Below are 16,925 nucleotides of genomic sequence, written 5' to 3' on the forward strand. Positions count from 1 at the left end.
GGCTTTCGTGCCTGTATTAAGGTATTAATGACTGACTCGGAGAAGCCACGCTTTGATAGGATCAAGCGTTCAATCTCCATGCAGTCAGTCTCAGAGAAATTAGATTTGGAAATTCTGGCGAGACGCCATGAGATCCAGTTCTGGTTTGCCCCAACGATGGACCAATTGAGCAAACACCTACGGATGGAGCTCCCACTCCCCCGGATGAAAAGTCTGACGACTTAGAAAATCCGCCTCCCAGTTCTCTACGCCTGGGATATGGATTGCTGATAGGTGGCAAGAGTGAGTCTCTGCCCAGCAAATTATCTTGGAGATTTCTGACATCACTAGGGAACTCCTGGTTCCCCCTTGATGGTTGATGTAAGCCACAGTCGTGATGTTGTCCGACTGAAATCTGATGAACCTCAGTGTTGCTAACTGAGGCCAAGCTAGAAGAGCATTGAATATTGCTCTTAACTCCAGAATATTTATTGGGAGGAGTTTCTCCTCCTGAGTCCATGAACCCTGAGCCTTCAGGGAGTTCCAGACTGCACCCCAACCTAGAAGGCTGGCATCTGTTACAATCGTCCAATCCGGTCTGCGAAAGGTCATACCCTTGGACAGGTGGACCCGAGATAACCACCAGAGAAGAGAATCTCTGGTTTCCTGATCCAGATTTAGTAGAGGGGACAAATCTGTGTAATCCCCATTCCACTGACTGAGCATGCATAATTGCAGCGGTCTGAGATGCAGGCGCGCAAATGGCACTATGTCCATCGCCGCTACCATTAAGCCGATTACTTCCATGCACTGAGCCACCGCAGGGCACGGAATGGAGTGAAGAACACGGCAAGCATTTAGAAATTTTGATAACCTGGACTCCGTCTGATAAATTTTCATTTCTATAGAATCTATTAGAGTCCCCAGGAAGGAAACCCTTGTGAGAGGAGATAGAGAACTCTTTTCTTCGTTCACTTTCCACCCTTAGAACAGCCAGAAGGGAGCCCAGAACCTTTGTAAAAATTCTCGGGGCTGTAGCCAACCCGAAGGGAAGAGCTACAAATTGGTAATGCCTGTCTAGAAAGGCAAACCTTAGGAACCGATGATGATTCTTGTGAATCAGAATGTGAAGGTAGGCATCCTTTAAGTCCACTGTGGTCATGTACTGACCCTCTTGGATCATGGGTAGGATGGTCCGAATAGTTTCCATCTTGAATGATGGAACTCTGAGGAATTTGTTTAAGATCTTTAGATCCAAAATTGGTCTGAAGGTTCCCTCTTTTTTGGGAACCACAAACAGATTTGAATAAAAACCCTGTCCGTGTTCCGTCTGCGGAACTGGATGGATCACTCCCATTACTAGAAGGTCTTGCACGCAGCGCAGGAATGCCTCTTTCTTTATCTGGTTTGCAGATAATCTTGAAAGGTGAAATCTCCCTTATGGAGGAGAAGCTTTGAAGTCCAGAAGATATCCCTGAGATATGATCTCCAACGCCCAGGGATCCTGAACATCTCTTGCCCAAGCCTGGGCGAAGAGAGAGAGTCTGCCCCCTACTAGATCCGTTGCCGGATAGGGGGCCGTTCCTTCATGCTGTCTTGGAGGCAGCAGCAGGCTTTCTGGCCTGCTTGCCCTTGTTCCAGAACTGGTTAGATTTCCAGGCCTGCTTGGATTGAGCAAAAGTTCCCTCTTGTTTTGAAGCAGAGGAAGTTGATGCTGCACCTGCCTTGAAATTTCGAAAGGCACGAAAATTAGACTGTTTGGCCCTTGATTTGGCCCTGTCCTTAGGAAGGGTATGACCTTTACCTCCAGTAATGTCAGCAATAATTTCTTTCAAACCAGGCCCGAATAAGGTCTGCCCCTTGAAAGGAATGTTGAGTAATTTAGACTTTGAAGTCACGTCAGCTGACCAGGATTTAAGCCATAGCGCCCTACGCGCCTGGATGGCGAATCCGGAATTCTTAGCCGTTAGTTTAGTCAAATGAACAATGGCATCAGAAATAAATGAGTTAGCTAGCTTAAGGGTTCTAAGCTTGTCAATGATTTCAGTCAATGGAGCTGTATGGATGGCCTCATCCGGGGCCTCAAACCAGAACGCCGCCGCAGCAGTGACAGGCGCAATGCATGCAAGGGGCTGTAAAATAAAACCTTGTTGAATAAACATTTTAAGGTAACCCTCTAATTTTTTATCCATTGGATCTGAAAAAGCACAACTGTCCTCAACCGGGATAGTGGTACGCTTTGCTAAAATAGAAACTGCTCCCTCCACCTTAGGGACCGTCTGCCATAAGTCCCGTGTAGTGGCGTCTATTGGAAACATTTTTCTAAATATAGGAGGGGGGGAAAAACGGCACACCGGGTCTATCCCACTCCTTATTAATGATTTCTGTAAACCTTTTAGGTATTGGAAAAACATCAGTACACACCGGCACTGCATAGTATTTATCCAGTCTACACAATTTCTCTGGTACTGCAATTGTGTCACAGTCATTCAGAGCAGCTAACACCTCCCCAAGCAATGCACGGAGGTTCTCAAGCTTAAATTTAAAATTAGAAATATCTGAATCAGGTTTCCCCAAATCAGAGATGTCACCTACAGACTGAAGCTTCTACGCGCTCTGTATCTCGTCTAACCCCAGAGCTATCGCGCTTGCCCCTAAATTCAGGCAATCTGGCTAATACCGCTGACAGGGTATTATCCATGATCGCAGCCATGTCCTGCAAAGTAATCGCTATGGGCGTCCCTGATGTACTTGGCGCCATAATAGCGTGAGTCCCTTGAGCGGGAGGCAAAGGGTCCGACACGTGGGGAGAGTTAGTCGGCATAACTTCCCCCTCGACAGAACCCTCTGGTGACAATTCTTTTATAGATAAAGACTGATCTTTACTGTTTAAGGTGAAATTAATACATTTAGTACACAGTCTCCTATGGGGCTCCACCATGGCTTTTAAACATAATGAAAAAGTAGTTTCCTCTGTGTCAGACATGTTTGTACAGACTAGCAATGAGACTAGCAAGCTTGGAAAACACTTTAAACCAAGTTAACAAGCAATATAAAAAATGTTACTGCACCTTTAAGAAAAACAAATTTTGTCAACATTTGAAATAACAGTGAAAAAAGGCAGTTACACTAACAAAATGTTTACAGTGTATGTAACAAGTTAGCAGAGCATTGCACCCACATGCAAATGGATGATTAACCCCTTAATACCAAAAACGGAATAACAAATGAAAAAAAACTTTTTAAAAACAGTCACAACTGCCACAGCTCTCCTGTGGCTGTTACCTTCCTCAAACACGACTTCTGAAGCCTTTTTAGCTCTTCAGAGATGTCCTATATCATGCAGGGAACTGCTGAGGAAAACTGAACGTCTCTGTCTGTAATTTTAGCTGCGCAGAAAAGCGCTAAAATAGGCCCCTCCCACTCATATTACAACAGTGGAAAGCCTCAGGAAACTGTTTCTAGGCAAAAATCAAGCCAGCCATGTGGAAAAAAACTAGGCCCCAATAAGTTTTATCACCAAGCATATATAAAAACGATTAAACATGCCAGCAAACGTTTTATATTGTACTTTTATAAGAGTATGTATCTCTGGTAATAAGCCTGATACCAGTCGCTATTAAATCACTGTATTTAGGCTTAACTTACATTAATCCGGTATCAGCAGCATTTTCTAGCAAATTCCATTCCTAGAAAAATTAACTGCACATACCTTATTGCAGGATAACCTGCACGCCATTCCCCCTCTGAAGTTACCTCACTCCTCAGACATATGTGAGAACGGCAGTGGATCTTAGTTACTTCTGCTAAGATCATAGAAAACGCAGGCAGATTCTTCTTCTAAATGCTGCCTGAGAGAAAATAGTACACTCCGGTACTATTTAAAAATAATAAACTTTTGATTGAAGAAAAAACTAACTATAATACACCACTCTCCTCTTACTACCTCCATCTTTGTTGAGAGTTGCAAGAGAATGACTGGGTATGGCAGTTAGGGGAGGAGCTATATAGCAGCTCTGCTGTGGGTGATCCTCTTGCAACTTCCTGTTGGGAAGGAGAATATCCCACAAGTAATGGATGATCCGTGGACTGGATACACTTAACAAGAGAAAGAAATCTGGTATATTCTAGTAGACAAGTCCCTCTCTTAAAAAATTTTTACATGAATTTTAAATGTATAGTTAGGTGATCACTATGGTAACAGGGAACACCTTGCAAGAATAAAGGTGCTTTTATTTCTGTACTGCTCAATGGGGCCTCTCTAATCTATATTATAACCCCCCAAAAGCCTATATGGGCCTCTATTTCACATGATGACAATTTAGTAAGTAACAGCAGTGGTCACTTGGCCATTTTCAATATTATTTACTAAAATGAAAAGCAAAACAATACTTTTTTTTGTTTTTTTACAGTTTTTGCCGCAGCTTTTTCACATGCCATGAAATATAAATATAATAATAATATATTGTGAATCTGCTGATCCTGCTGAAAAAAAAAAACAATATATAATTTGTGTGTGGGTCACTCAATGAAATTTGACTTACAATAGAGTTTAAATGTAGGTAGCAAAAAACAAAAAAAACAAAAAAACATAGATGGGAAAGCGCTAACAGTAAGAGTGGGGATGGAGAAATCACAAGCTACCGGTTATATGGAGAAAAGAAAACTGATTTACTTCAGTCTAAAATCATACAAATAGATACATACACTCCTCGTCATATACATAATAAAAAACATAAAATGTCATCAATGAGCAAGTTGAACACGTTGTGGCCACAACATATATTGATACAGTTTATAAATAGATGTCACAATTCATAATAGATACCGTGGTTAAAGGGCCACTAAACCCAAAATCTTTCTTTCATGATTCAGATAGAGAAAAGAAATTTAAACAACATTACAATTTACTTCTATTTATTTTGCTTCATTTTTTAGATATCCTTAGTTGAAGAAAAAGCAATGCACATGGTGATCCAATCACATGAGGCTTCTATGTGCAGCAACCAATCAGCAGCTACTGAGCATATCTAGATATGCTTTTCAGCAAAGAATATCAAGAGAATAAAACAAATTAGATAATAGAAGTAAATTAGAAAGATATTTATAATTGCATTCTCTTTCTAAATCATGAAAGAAAAAATGAGGGTCTCATGTCCCTTTAAAGTATCATAGTTCATTAAAAAGCACAGTTCATATAACATATGCCCCTTGCGCTTCCCTGAATACACCACAAAAAGAGATGTAGATTGTCTGAAATCCTTCGTAGCCTGTAGATAGAACTTTAAGGCCCGAACCACATCCATTTTATGAAGTAACCTCTCCTTAGAAGAAGAAGGGCTAGGACACAAAGAAGGAACAACTATTTCCTGATTGATGTTACGATTAGACACCACCTTGAGAAGAAACCCCAAACCGGTGTGAAAAACAGCCTTATCCGCCGGACAGATAGCTCAGCATGCTAAGGCACTGTGGCTAAGCTCTGTAGCAACCCAAGGGTTGCAGGTTCAATCCCCGGCGAGGTCCACTAAGCCTTTCATCCTTCCGAGGTCGATAAAATGAGCAGCGCCTTGAGACCCTTACGGGTGATAATCCACGCTTTAAAAGTACCCAATACATACATACATCCGCATGAAAGACCAGATAAGGAGGCTCAAATTGCAAGGCAGCCAGCTCAGATACTCTGCATGCCGATGAAATGACCAACAAAAAGAGAACCTTCCTCCAATGGCCCGGGGCACTCACCACCTCCTATGACCCGGACTACAGAAACCACTTCGTCTCCTATGCCACTGATCAACAGAGGAAGTGAAAACTCACACCCGGTCACCTGGGATGCCTCGCAAGAGCGCCCCTGCACTAAGGAGAAACCGCGCCAAAATGGGCTGTGCAAATACTCCCGGAAGTCAACCTGAAGTTCCATCATTGCCAGAGCCACATTTTGCACATAATGCAGCAATAACACAATAAACAATATTATGTATAAACCCCCCCTGTTCAATAATCCCCTCACTAGGAATATTTACCCTTGATTCCATAAGATAAAAGGCGCCACACTGTGACCCTGTCTTCTGTCTTATTATGTATAAAAAAAATGAAACAATCTTACCAGAATCCATGCCATGGAAAAGGAACACGGCCCTTCAAGTGTGACAGGTAGAAGCATCACTCCTGACATGGACTTGAGTGCAGAAAGCATGCAGCTAAACACGTCAATCCTGATTGCTTGTGGAGCTGTTAATATGAGTCAGTATGGTTTCGCAGAAAGATTCTCTGTGCATCTCCGGACTCTAACTTCCATCCAGGCTCTCACTGTGAGGCTGACAGGACTACTTAAAACTCAAGTCCCATTCCGAAGAGTACTACCCTCCATAAGAGACTACTCGGAACTTCTCTGCCATCCTCCTGTGACGAAAGGCAAAGAATGACTGGGGAATGAGGGGAGTGGGGGAGGTATTTAAGCCTTTGGCTGGGGTGTCTTTGCCTCCTCCTGGTGGCCAGGTTCTTATTTACCAAAAGTAATGAATAAAGCCGTGGACTCTCCTCCCCTTTAGATGGAAACAGCCCCTTCTACCTTAGGCACAGTGCGCCATGAGTCCCGAATGGAGTCAGCAACAGGAAACATCTTTTTAAAAAGACAGGAGATGGGGAAAAAGGAATCCCTGGCTTAACCCATTCCTGTGCAATGATCTCCGACACACTGTCTGGAACAGGGAACACTTCCACAGAGGAAGAAACATCATAGTATATATTAAGCTTACTAGATTTTTTAGGGTTGACAGCGACAGAAGAATCAGAGTTGTCCAAAGTATCCAGTACCTCCTTTAGAAGTAAACAAAGGTATTCAAGCTTAAATCTGAAGTTGACTTCTTCAGAATTAGACAAAGGATTTATACTGTCAGAATCTGAGATTTTACCCTCAGAAGCTACCGAGGTATCCTCCTCATCAGACTTATGGGGGAGGTCAACCTTAACAGCAGCAGATGGGACAGACACCTTACTATCAGAAAAATGTTTTGATTTCCTCTTGCGCTTCCTTATCATGGGAAAAGCAGATAAAGCCGCAGATACCGCAGAAGATATCGGTGCAGCAAAATCTATTGGCAAATACACTACTCCAGGAGTCTGAGAGGAACTGCATGGCACTGTGTATGAAGCCATTGAGGCTTGGGACGTTTGAGGAGAAAGCTGTGGCATTGCCTGAACAGCATCATCTTGAGAAGATATTAGGCTCAGAAACAAGTAATTTATCTTTACATTTTAAGGTCTTTTCTAAGAGGAACAAAATTGCATAGGCAAGACAATTTGAGCCTCCAAACATAATAAGCATTTATCAATATCCATAGCTGAAAAAGTACCCAAAAAGTAAGGAATGTAGCTTTAAGAAGGATAGTCCTTCAAAGAGTTAAACAAATGGAAAATGAAAATACACCTCTACACCTCAGAAGCTGAGGTGCCCTACTGTAACCTGCAGAAGCTGCACAAAATTAGGAAGCCTCCACTCGGACAGACGATAACCCCATAGCCTCAACTGAAGAGAAACTCACAGGAATTACGCCACTCCGCTCAAAGCTACAAGCGGGAGGTCACGTGAGTGCGCAATTCTACACTGAAGTAAAAAACAGAAAGTAGCCATTTAAAACATTCCCTCAAAAAATACATTTGCGATAAATACACATAGCCATAGGGTCAGCAGAGCCATCCCATAAAATTAATGGAAGACGTTAACCCCTAGTCTCCTCACATACAAAGAGTGCCTGCATACTGCCCCAAATGAATCCTCCATAAAGGATTATAATGTCCCATGAAAATTAATGCAGAATTAAAATTAGATAGTGCAAGTCTCCAGTACCTAGTAGACCAAAGCACTTACCTGCAAATCTAGCTGTCGGGCAGGAAGACAGCTCACAAGGCGAGAAAGGACACATACTCCATTACAGAGACCTGTAGAAAAAGAAAGAACAGAGTAACCAACTTTTGCTTTCTATAACCAGGGTAGCAATTATGTCAGAAAACAAAATAAGGACCACCTGACTACTTTCTAACTGCTTAAAAGCCACCACTACTCTTACTCAAGAGATTGACGTGGACACAGCTAAACCCCAATCCTTGCTTGCAGGGAAAAGTACCCATTAAAGGAATAAATATCTTCAGACACCAACTTCACATCCTCCTGCTGGCCAGGAGTGAATATCCCACTAGTAATTGGAATGACGTCGTGGACTCTCCATGTCTTAGGAAAGAAATTTGTATATCAAAATGAATGCATTAAAATTTATACATAAAATTTACACAAAAGGTTTAAGATCTAATTTGGCATTAAGGCCATTAGGGGTTAGGGAGTTAAAATTAAAAATTAGCTCTGCTTCAGCGTACAGTAAGTTATTTTCTATATCTCCTCCTTTGGAATTTTGGTTGTGTACATCTAAAAAGTGCTTAGACAGGAGGTGTTTTACATTACCCCACTTAATATTCAGGAGAGGCTCCCTTATTCTGTCTCTCAAGGGGCGACTCGTTTGTCCTAAATATTGCAAATTACAAGGACACTGTATAAGATAAATAATATTGCTATCTCTGCATCTTAAAGTTTCTTTAATTGTGTATTCAAAAAATTATTCTTGGTTGATTTAACCTTCTTTCCTTTTTTACCCTTCAGTTCATCTCCCCTGAGGTCTAAATCGTTATGTACGGACTTCCTAAACTGACTGGGAGCAAGAATATTCTTTAAGTTTCTTGCCTTCTTAAAAATCACAGGTGAGAAATCATCTAGGCCAGTGGTCTCAAAGTACCGGCCCTGGGGCCATATGCGGCCCTCAAGATATTTTAATCTGGCCCTCCCTTGTTTATTAGGTAAATTATTAATTTGGCCCCATCAATTTTTTAGGGTTCTAATCAGTATAACAAGTTAATGTTTTATATAGGCACTTACAAGATAAATATAAAGGCAAGAATGCATTGTCCAGTGTAGACTCCCATTATGCACTGCTTGGATAAATGTCATTTTTTATTCAGCTCCAGAATGATCATTTCACATGGCACTAACAAGATAAATATACACTATGTATATCATTTGAGGGCTACAACTCCCATCGTGCACTACTACTTGGGTAAATGTCACTTCCAGTTTCTAGTATATCCAGTTCCAGAGCACTCACTCTGTTCAAGTGGCCCCCATGAGAGAAGAACACTTGGCCAGTGGCCACCGGAAACATTGAGCTTGATACCCCTGATCTAGGCTATCACTTTAAAGAGGGTCTTTCTTGACTTTATGCCAGTGTTTATTGAGGATTCTTTTAACTAGTCTATGATCCTCACTATAGCTCACTATAGCTCGTAATAAATGAGTTTCTGAAGTATTTTTCAGTTGTGATCAGTGGGAAAATACAGTGACTGAATTTCATGCGTTTAAAACAAGCACAACATTTTGATCAACCATATGATTTTAATATGCAAAAGTGTAAAATACATAGTTAAACAAGTGAAATCCACCAATCGGAGCAGCATATAGGTGAAGCAGCCAATTACTAACCCGTGTTTTGTTTAGGTTTGGCAGCGTTTCACTGGTCTGGTGTTCACTGTGTGTTTAAAGGGACATGGAACTCAAAACATTTTCTTTCAGGATTCAGATAGAACATCAGCATCTCCCGAGTCTACCCAGGTATCCTTTTCAACAAAGTATACCAAGAGAACAAAACAAATTAGATAGAAGAAAATTGGAAAGTTGCGTAAAATCACATGCTCTGTCTGAACAATGAAAGAAAAAATGTGGGTTTCACGTCCGTTTAACCCTTTTATTGTTTCTAAACTTAGTTCTATACCACGCAAAGTGCAGTAATAAACAATGTATCGCATATTAATGTCCCTTTATTTACAACAGGCAGATTTAAGTTTGTATGTTCATTGTTTCGGTTTACATGTTAATTAATGCTTCCTGTTTTGTTTTAATTATAGTACTAACAATACTGAAGTATTTAATATGCAGATATTTGCAGCTTGCCTGTTTTGTGAGTGGGTTGTTATTTATATGTATTGTCTGCATAATTAGCACTGTTTATAAGGGTCGTAAGGTTGGTAGCTAAGGTTGCCACTTTTCTGGAAAAAAATACCAGCCAAGCTCATTAGCAAACATTTGCATAAATAATTATACAGCATAAATCAGGAACTAAAGCTGTTAGGGCTGATTTTAAACGATCATTTGTTTTTAATTTGATTTTAAACACATATAGAAATAAAGATGTTATCATCAAACTTCTAGATTTAAAAGGGACATGAAACCCATTTTTTTCTTTCATGATTCAGAGAGACCATACAATTTTAAATAACTTTCCAATTTACTTCTTTTTTCTAATGTGTTTTGTTCTGTTGGTATCCATTGTTGAAAAGCATAACTAGGTAGGTTTAGGAGCTGCCGATTGGTCGCTGCACATATATGCCTCATGTTACTGGCTCATCCATGTGCATGGTTGTTTCTTCAATAAAGAAAAGCAAAATAATGAAGAAAATTAGATAATAGAAGTAAATTGGAAAGTTGTTTAAAACTGTATTCTCTATCTGAATTTTGAAAGAAAAATTTTGGTTTTCATGTCCCTTTAATCATTTTTTTTCAACTTTGACCTGAGCCTTAAAAATAACAGCCATGTAGTTAAAATACCGGCTGGTGGCAACCCTAGTGGTAGCTGTGGATTTAGTCTTCTTTACATGATGCACAGCATCCAATGAATTTGGCCTTTACAACAAGGGATGGATAATTAAAGGGACATAATACCCATACGCTAAATCACTTGAAAGTGATGCTGCATAACTAAAAAGCCGACAAGAAAATATCAGCTGAACATCTATATGTAAAAAAGGAAGATATTTTACCTCAAAATGTCTTCAGCTTATAAGAGTAAAGGCTGTGACACTGCAAGCAGAGCGACGCGCAGCGTGTAGATGCAGCTGTGTGCGCTCAGTGTGTCCTGCCTTTTCATCTCTGAGAACTCTGCTGCGTCAGGTCGCGTAGCTAAGCGCTCAGAGATGAAATATTTGAACTTCAGAAGCGATGCGACGCGGAGCAAAGCAGCTGCTTTGCCTCGCGCCGCATCGCTTGCAGTGTGTCACAGCCTTAAGTACTCTGGTAACAGTTATAGTTCAGCAACTGTCAAGCTGCAAGTTGAAAAATAAAAATAAACAATAGTGAATTAGCATCAGCAGTGCTGAGGTCATGCTATGTTTTGCTGTCATCTCAGGAGATTTCACATAAATCTCATGAGATTTCACAGTAAATTTCCTTAAAGGGACATTATACACTCATTTTTTCTTTGCATAAATGTTTTGTAGATGATCTATTTATATAGCCCATAAAGTTGTTGTTTTTTAAAAAATGTATAGTTTTGCTTATTTTTAAATAACATTGCTCTGATTTTCAGATTCTTAACCAAGCCCCAAAGTTTTAGGAGAATACCGTCAGATACCTACTACAGCTTGCTCCTGTTTGTGTAAAGGGTCTTTTCATATGCAAAAGGAGGGGGAGGGGGGTAGTATCTTATTTCCCACTTGCACTGGGCTTTCCAGCTTCCTTTTCAACAGAGCTAAACTAAAGTACGTTTTTAAACTGTTTTATACTGGACTTTTATATCAGTATCTGTGCATCGTATTCTTTATAGTAGTGTCTATTACATGCAGTTATATGAAAATTGGTGTATACTGTCCCTTTAAACTGAATAGGGAAATAACATGACTGCACCTGCACATGCCAGATGCACACTCCCTTGCAGGTCCTGGGACTAGAATCCTGATTGGCTGCTTAAAATCCCTTAACAATGGGGTGTGAATACTTTGGAAATTTTGAGGTAAATATCTTACTTTTTTATATAGAGATGTTCAGGTGATATTTTCTAGTCAGCTTTTTACAGCTATTCTGGATCACTTTAAAGTGCTTTAACATTTGGGTATCATGTCCATTTAAACCTGAATACCAGTAACATCAGGAGTTTGGGCTTCCTAAATTTTCATTTTCCATTTGATCAGAAACTTGTAGAAACAGGAGATGTGATTGTATACTAGTAAATATCCTTTATACATTTCTGCATTGGTAAAACCATGGAACAATTAGTGACTTCATGAGAGCAACCAGTCACCCCATCCCAACTCAGGAGAATCCATGCACAAAAACATTATGGGGCCTATTTATGAAAGGCCTGTCGGATATGATCCGACATTGAGGATCATGTCCGACAGACCTCGCTGAATGCGGAGAGCAATACGCTCTCCGCATTCAGCATTGCAGCAGCAGCTCTTGTGAATTGCTGGTGCAACCTGGTGCAACGCCGCCCCCTGCAGATTTGCAGCCAATCGGCTGCTAGCAGGGGGTGTCAATCAACCAGATCGCATTGGATCGGGTTGAATTGCGGCAATGTCTGTCCGCCTCCTCAGAGCAGGCGGACAGGTTATGGAGCAGCTGTCGTTAGACCGCTGCTTCATAACTGGTGTTTCTGGCGAGTCTGCAGGCTCACCAGAAACACGGGGATTCAAGCTCCATATGGAGCTTGATAGATATGCCCCTATATGTCAATTTAGCTCACCCCCCATCCCCTTCTTTTTCTAAAATAATTCAATCCATTAGAAAATAGGCTGTTTAAATGAGTAAACTGTACAAACGGTAAATAATATAACATGAAAATATAAATTTATTGAACAACTACATAAATGAATATGATAGTTTGCTGCTGCTTCCTCAGGTTGAGTGATGACACAGAGTATGTATTGTCTACACTTTAGGTGATAATAGTTATGTATATATCGGATTACTATTTTTTTTTCTTCAGGTTAGACTTTGACACTCTGAGTGACCTACAAGAATCACCACAAGGTAAAGTCGTGACAGGTCACCAACAAGTCGTGTAAGCAGCTCTCAGGTACATTTTAAAACAACAACTAATCCCGTTTTGATACACAACAGATTAATGGGCCTTAACATTATTTCTTGTATGCATTTCTGACAAGAGCCAGTTTTGTCAGATGATCAAATAACTACTACAGCTTTGTAGCTCATCTCTTCTCCATGAAACACGTTTTGAGTCTCTATTACACTTCTTTGATTGTAACACCTCCTGTTGATACACTGAAGAGCTTAGTGCTGCCAAGATTACGCTGAATAGCTCAAGGGTGAATTTTTCTTCAGATATCACATTTAGCTGTACTGTCGACCATGCTACGTTTCGCCTTTATTTAATTAATCTGTTAATTGTAGGGCTATTCATTCATATAAATATTAAAGGGATAAAAAAGTCCAAATTGAACTTGCATGATTCAGTTAGAGGCAGAGCATGTCATTTTAAGACACTTCTATTTTCAAATGTGCTTTGTTCCCCTTGGTATCCTTTGTTGAAAAAGAATACACACATATCATACACTAGTGGGAGCTAGCTGCGGATTGGTTCCTTCATACATGTGTCTTTTGTGATTGGCTAACTAGATGCGTTTAGCTAGCTGCCAGTAGTGCAATGCTGTTCCTTCAACAACAAAAAAAAACAAGATAATGATTTGATAATAGAAGTAAATTGGAAAGTAAATTGGAAAGTCATTTAAAATTGTATGTTCTATCCAAAGAAAAAATTAAATTTTGGCATTTTCTGTTCCTTTAATATGCATTTCCAGGCTTGAACACCTAATTATGGATGAAGATTAAAAATAAATTGACATTTTCTAGATATTAGAATACTGTTAAAACACTACATTTGAACACCTATTGAGAATTAATTTATGTGTGGTTACAGACTGTATCAGAGCCTAGAATTTCTATAGATATTTGTTCACCCTTATAGATGTTGATCTTCAGTATTTGAGTGCTTCAAACATCTCAGTATTTACTTATTACTCACACATGGAATCAGATATCTCTTGTATTGGTTTGTCACTGGCCGTTAAAGTAATAGAGAGACATTAAATATTAAATCCCCCCATAAAACAAATAAAAGGTACAATTATTATGTGTCGCCTAAATTTCTTGTAGTTTACCTCTTTAAAAACTTAAAATTATGTTTACCTGATAATTTTCTTTCCTTTTGACGGGGAGAGTCCACAGCTACATTCATTACTTTTGGTAAATACAGAACATGGCCGCCAGGAGGAGGCAAAGACACCCCAGAAAAAGGCTTAAATACCTCGCGCCCCCACTTCCCTCATTCCCCAGTCATTCTGACGAGGGAATAAGGAACAGTAGGAGAAATACCAGTTTGAAAAAAAGTGCCAAAAGAAAAAAAATACGGTCGCCCCATAAATAAAAACGCAGACGGGGAGCTGTGGACTCTCCCCATCAGAAGAAAAGAAAATGATCAGGTAAGTATAATTTAACGTTTTCTTCTTAAACGGGGAGAGTCCACAGCTGCATTTATTACTTTTGGGAAAACAATACCCAAGCTATAGGACACTGAATGCAAAACGGGCAGGTACAAGAGACAACCCCTTCTGAGAGCACCCCAGCCTGAATCACCCAAATCCCCCAAAAAAATGCTTCATCAGAAGCAGAAGGACCAAACAAAAATGGAGAAGACCAAGTAACTTCCCATCAGTTAAGACCAACAAGCCCCTTGCTAGAGACGCCCAGAATCACTAGACTCCACCGAGCACAAAGGCCTCCGAGTATACAAACTCCTGCAGGCTCTGAGCCCATACAGAAATGCACCCCCGACCCAAGGGAAGGGGGGGCCTCCCCATTCTTTCAAAAGGGAAAAAGAAGAACAATAGTCCAAAAGGACCACTGGACAACAACTAGGGCAATAAATAACACTGAACATAACTCCCAGAGCGCAACCAAGGTTGCAACAGGACAACAACCGCATAGAGAACAAACCCTACCAACCAAGTAGAGATAAGGGAGGAAAAATCCCAGACCCCTATCTACATGGAAGTCCAAGGGGCCCAGAAACGCCCCAATCCTGGAAACCTAGAGGGACGAGATAGACACCTTCAATACACAGGGTGCAAACCCGCACTCAGGATAGAGCGACCGAGCAGTAAAACCACCCCCGGGAACCGCTAAAAAACAGCACCCTAATATCTAAGTATGCTCCAGTTGAAACAACAGGATTCTCTCTGCAAAATAAGTCTCAGCGGGCGCGAGCCATCAACACTAGCTAAAAAAAGCTAGGAATCTGCACCAGGACTCTCCCAGAGGAAAAGCTCAGAAGACAAAAGTACAGAGCAACTCCCTCCCAAGAAGACAGGGAGGAAAGGATAGCACCAAAAAAACCAGCAGAGAAAGAGCTACTTGCTGAGGGATGGAAACACTGCAAAACCTTCCACCTAAGGAAGGCCCAAACGATGTAAAGATGATACGCGGTCAAGGCTCAACAGGGCCGTCAGATCCCTGATCCCCACTCTGAGGTAACGGACCCAGCTCTAAAGCGACTGGCAAAATCCGAAAGGACAAAGGAATTAAAAGTTTAACGACCACCAAGACCCTCAGGAATGAGGAGGGGATCCAGACCCCCCAAGGACTAGCTCTGGTTCCAGAACCCAGACACAGCTCCCTTCCTAATAGAAGGGGCACCCCCAAAAAAGGAGACCCCTATACTGAGACTACAGAAACGGCATGACACCAGAATCCAACCCGTCATAAAACAGCCTGCACATAAGGCAGGGAGGACCCCCTGAACGGAGGAAGAGAAGGACCTCCGGGGCACCAGGCGGATACTGTGGTATGCCCAGGCTTCCCACAAAAGGAGGGGAAAACGCAAACATAACCGCTCACACGCCTACAGGCATGGAGCTTAAAGCTGTAGACGGACGTCAAAAGGACAACACCGATTGACAGAAATCATCCAGCCACTACAGTCTGCCCAGAAAAATTCCAATTCTCAGTTAAAAGACGAAAAACCCCACTGAAGAGACAAGAGGACGTACCGGAACCGGAAAACTGGGCCGCCCAGATCCAACTAAGAGATCAGGACACAGAAAAACCAAAGATGTCCATTCAAAGACAAGGATCAGGGCCATAAAACCGGACAACCGGAACTAATAACCCCTGGGGAACCCACATGTTACCCCACCTGGAGAAAATCTTGCACCATAGGTGATGCAATCACAGCCGCATCCAAGGTACCTTGGACACTGAACGTTCACGTAAGTATCCCAGAGACAGGAATCTTGACCCCTAAATGCTCGAGGGACAATAAGTCTAAAGACTAAAGGAAAAACTTACAAGAGCACAGCGCTCAGAACCTAGAAAACTAGATTGAGAAGATTAATAGTCTCCAAACATTCTCTCATGATCAATATCCCAGAAACCCCTAAAGCTCAAGGAATTAACGAATAAACGAGCATTCCAAGTACTAAACATGCCCGACCCTGCTTATCCTCCCGAGATCAGACGAGTTTGGGCGCAATCAGGGTGGAGAGGCCGTAGGCAACCTAAAACGCCTAGCAGGTGCAACCGCAGGAAAAAGTGATGACACAACCTCCAGAGCTCCAAAAATATGGAGGCAGCCGAGATATCATAGGGGGAAACAAAGGGCCACAAAACTGAGCTTCCAGAAAAGAGATGACCAGAAACCCAGCCCCAATGAAGGGGAAAAAAGCCTCCCAGCAACCTCGACCCCATAAGGAAGAGGTATCACCAAGGATTCACAACAGACAATCCAAGAAATATAATACCAAAAAAGGAGACGAAAATCGCCACCTAACCCGGTACCATGGATATCCAAAGAGTCATCTGAATTTGTAACCCCTTGATGAAGAGAACTCTAGCTCTAAAGCCAAAGGACCTCAGGAACCCCCAGAGCATACCTTAGCAGGATCCGTCCACGGTAACCCCGCCAACAATCAGGAACAGGACATTGAGGACTGAGCCCAATCCCCTCTGATGCCCCACCCAAAGGAAAAACCAGGCCTCCTATAACATACCAAGAAAATCGACTCCTCCTCAGAGTGAGCAAACTCGGCACCCCAACCGGGCCAGCCAGTTA

General features: G+C 41.5%; 1 protein-coding gene across 2 annotated transcripts in view; it reads right to left on the bottom strand.

The window, feature by feature from the left end:
- The window catches only part of TCF7 (transcription factor 7), a 364,588-nt gene that overhangs the window by 232,078 nt on the left and 115,585 nt on the right, over nucleotides 1–16,925 (bottom strand). The gene's annotated exons all lie outside the window — the stretch shown is intronic.

This window comes from Bombina bombina, chromosome 6 (assembly GCF_027579735.1).
Source record: "Bombina bombina isolate aBomBom1 chromosome 6, aBomBom1.pri, whole genome shotgun sequence".
NCBI classification, from domain to species: domain Eukaryota; kingdom Metazoa; phylum Chordata; class Amphibia; order Anura; family Bombinatoridae; genus Bombina; species Bombina bombina.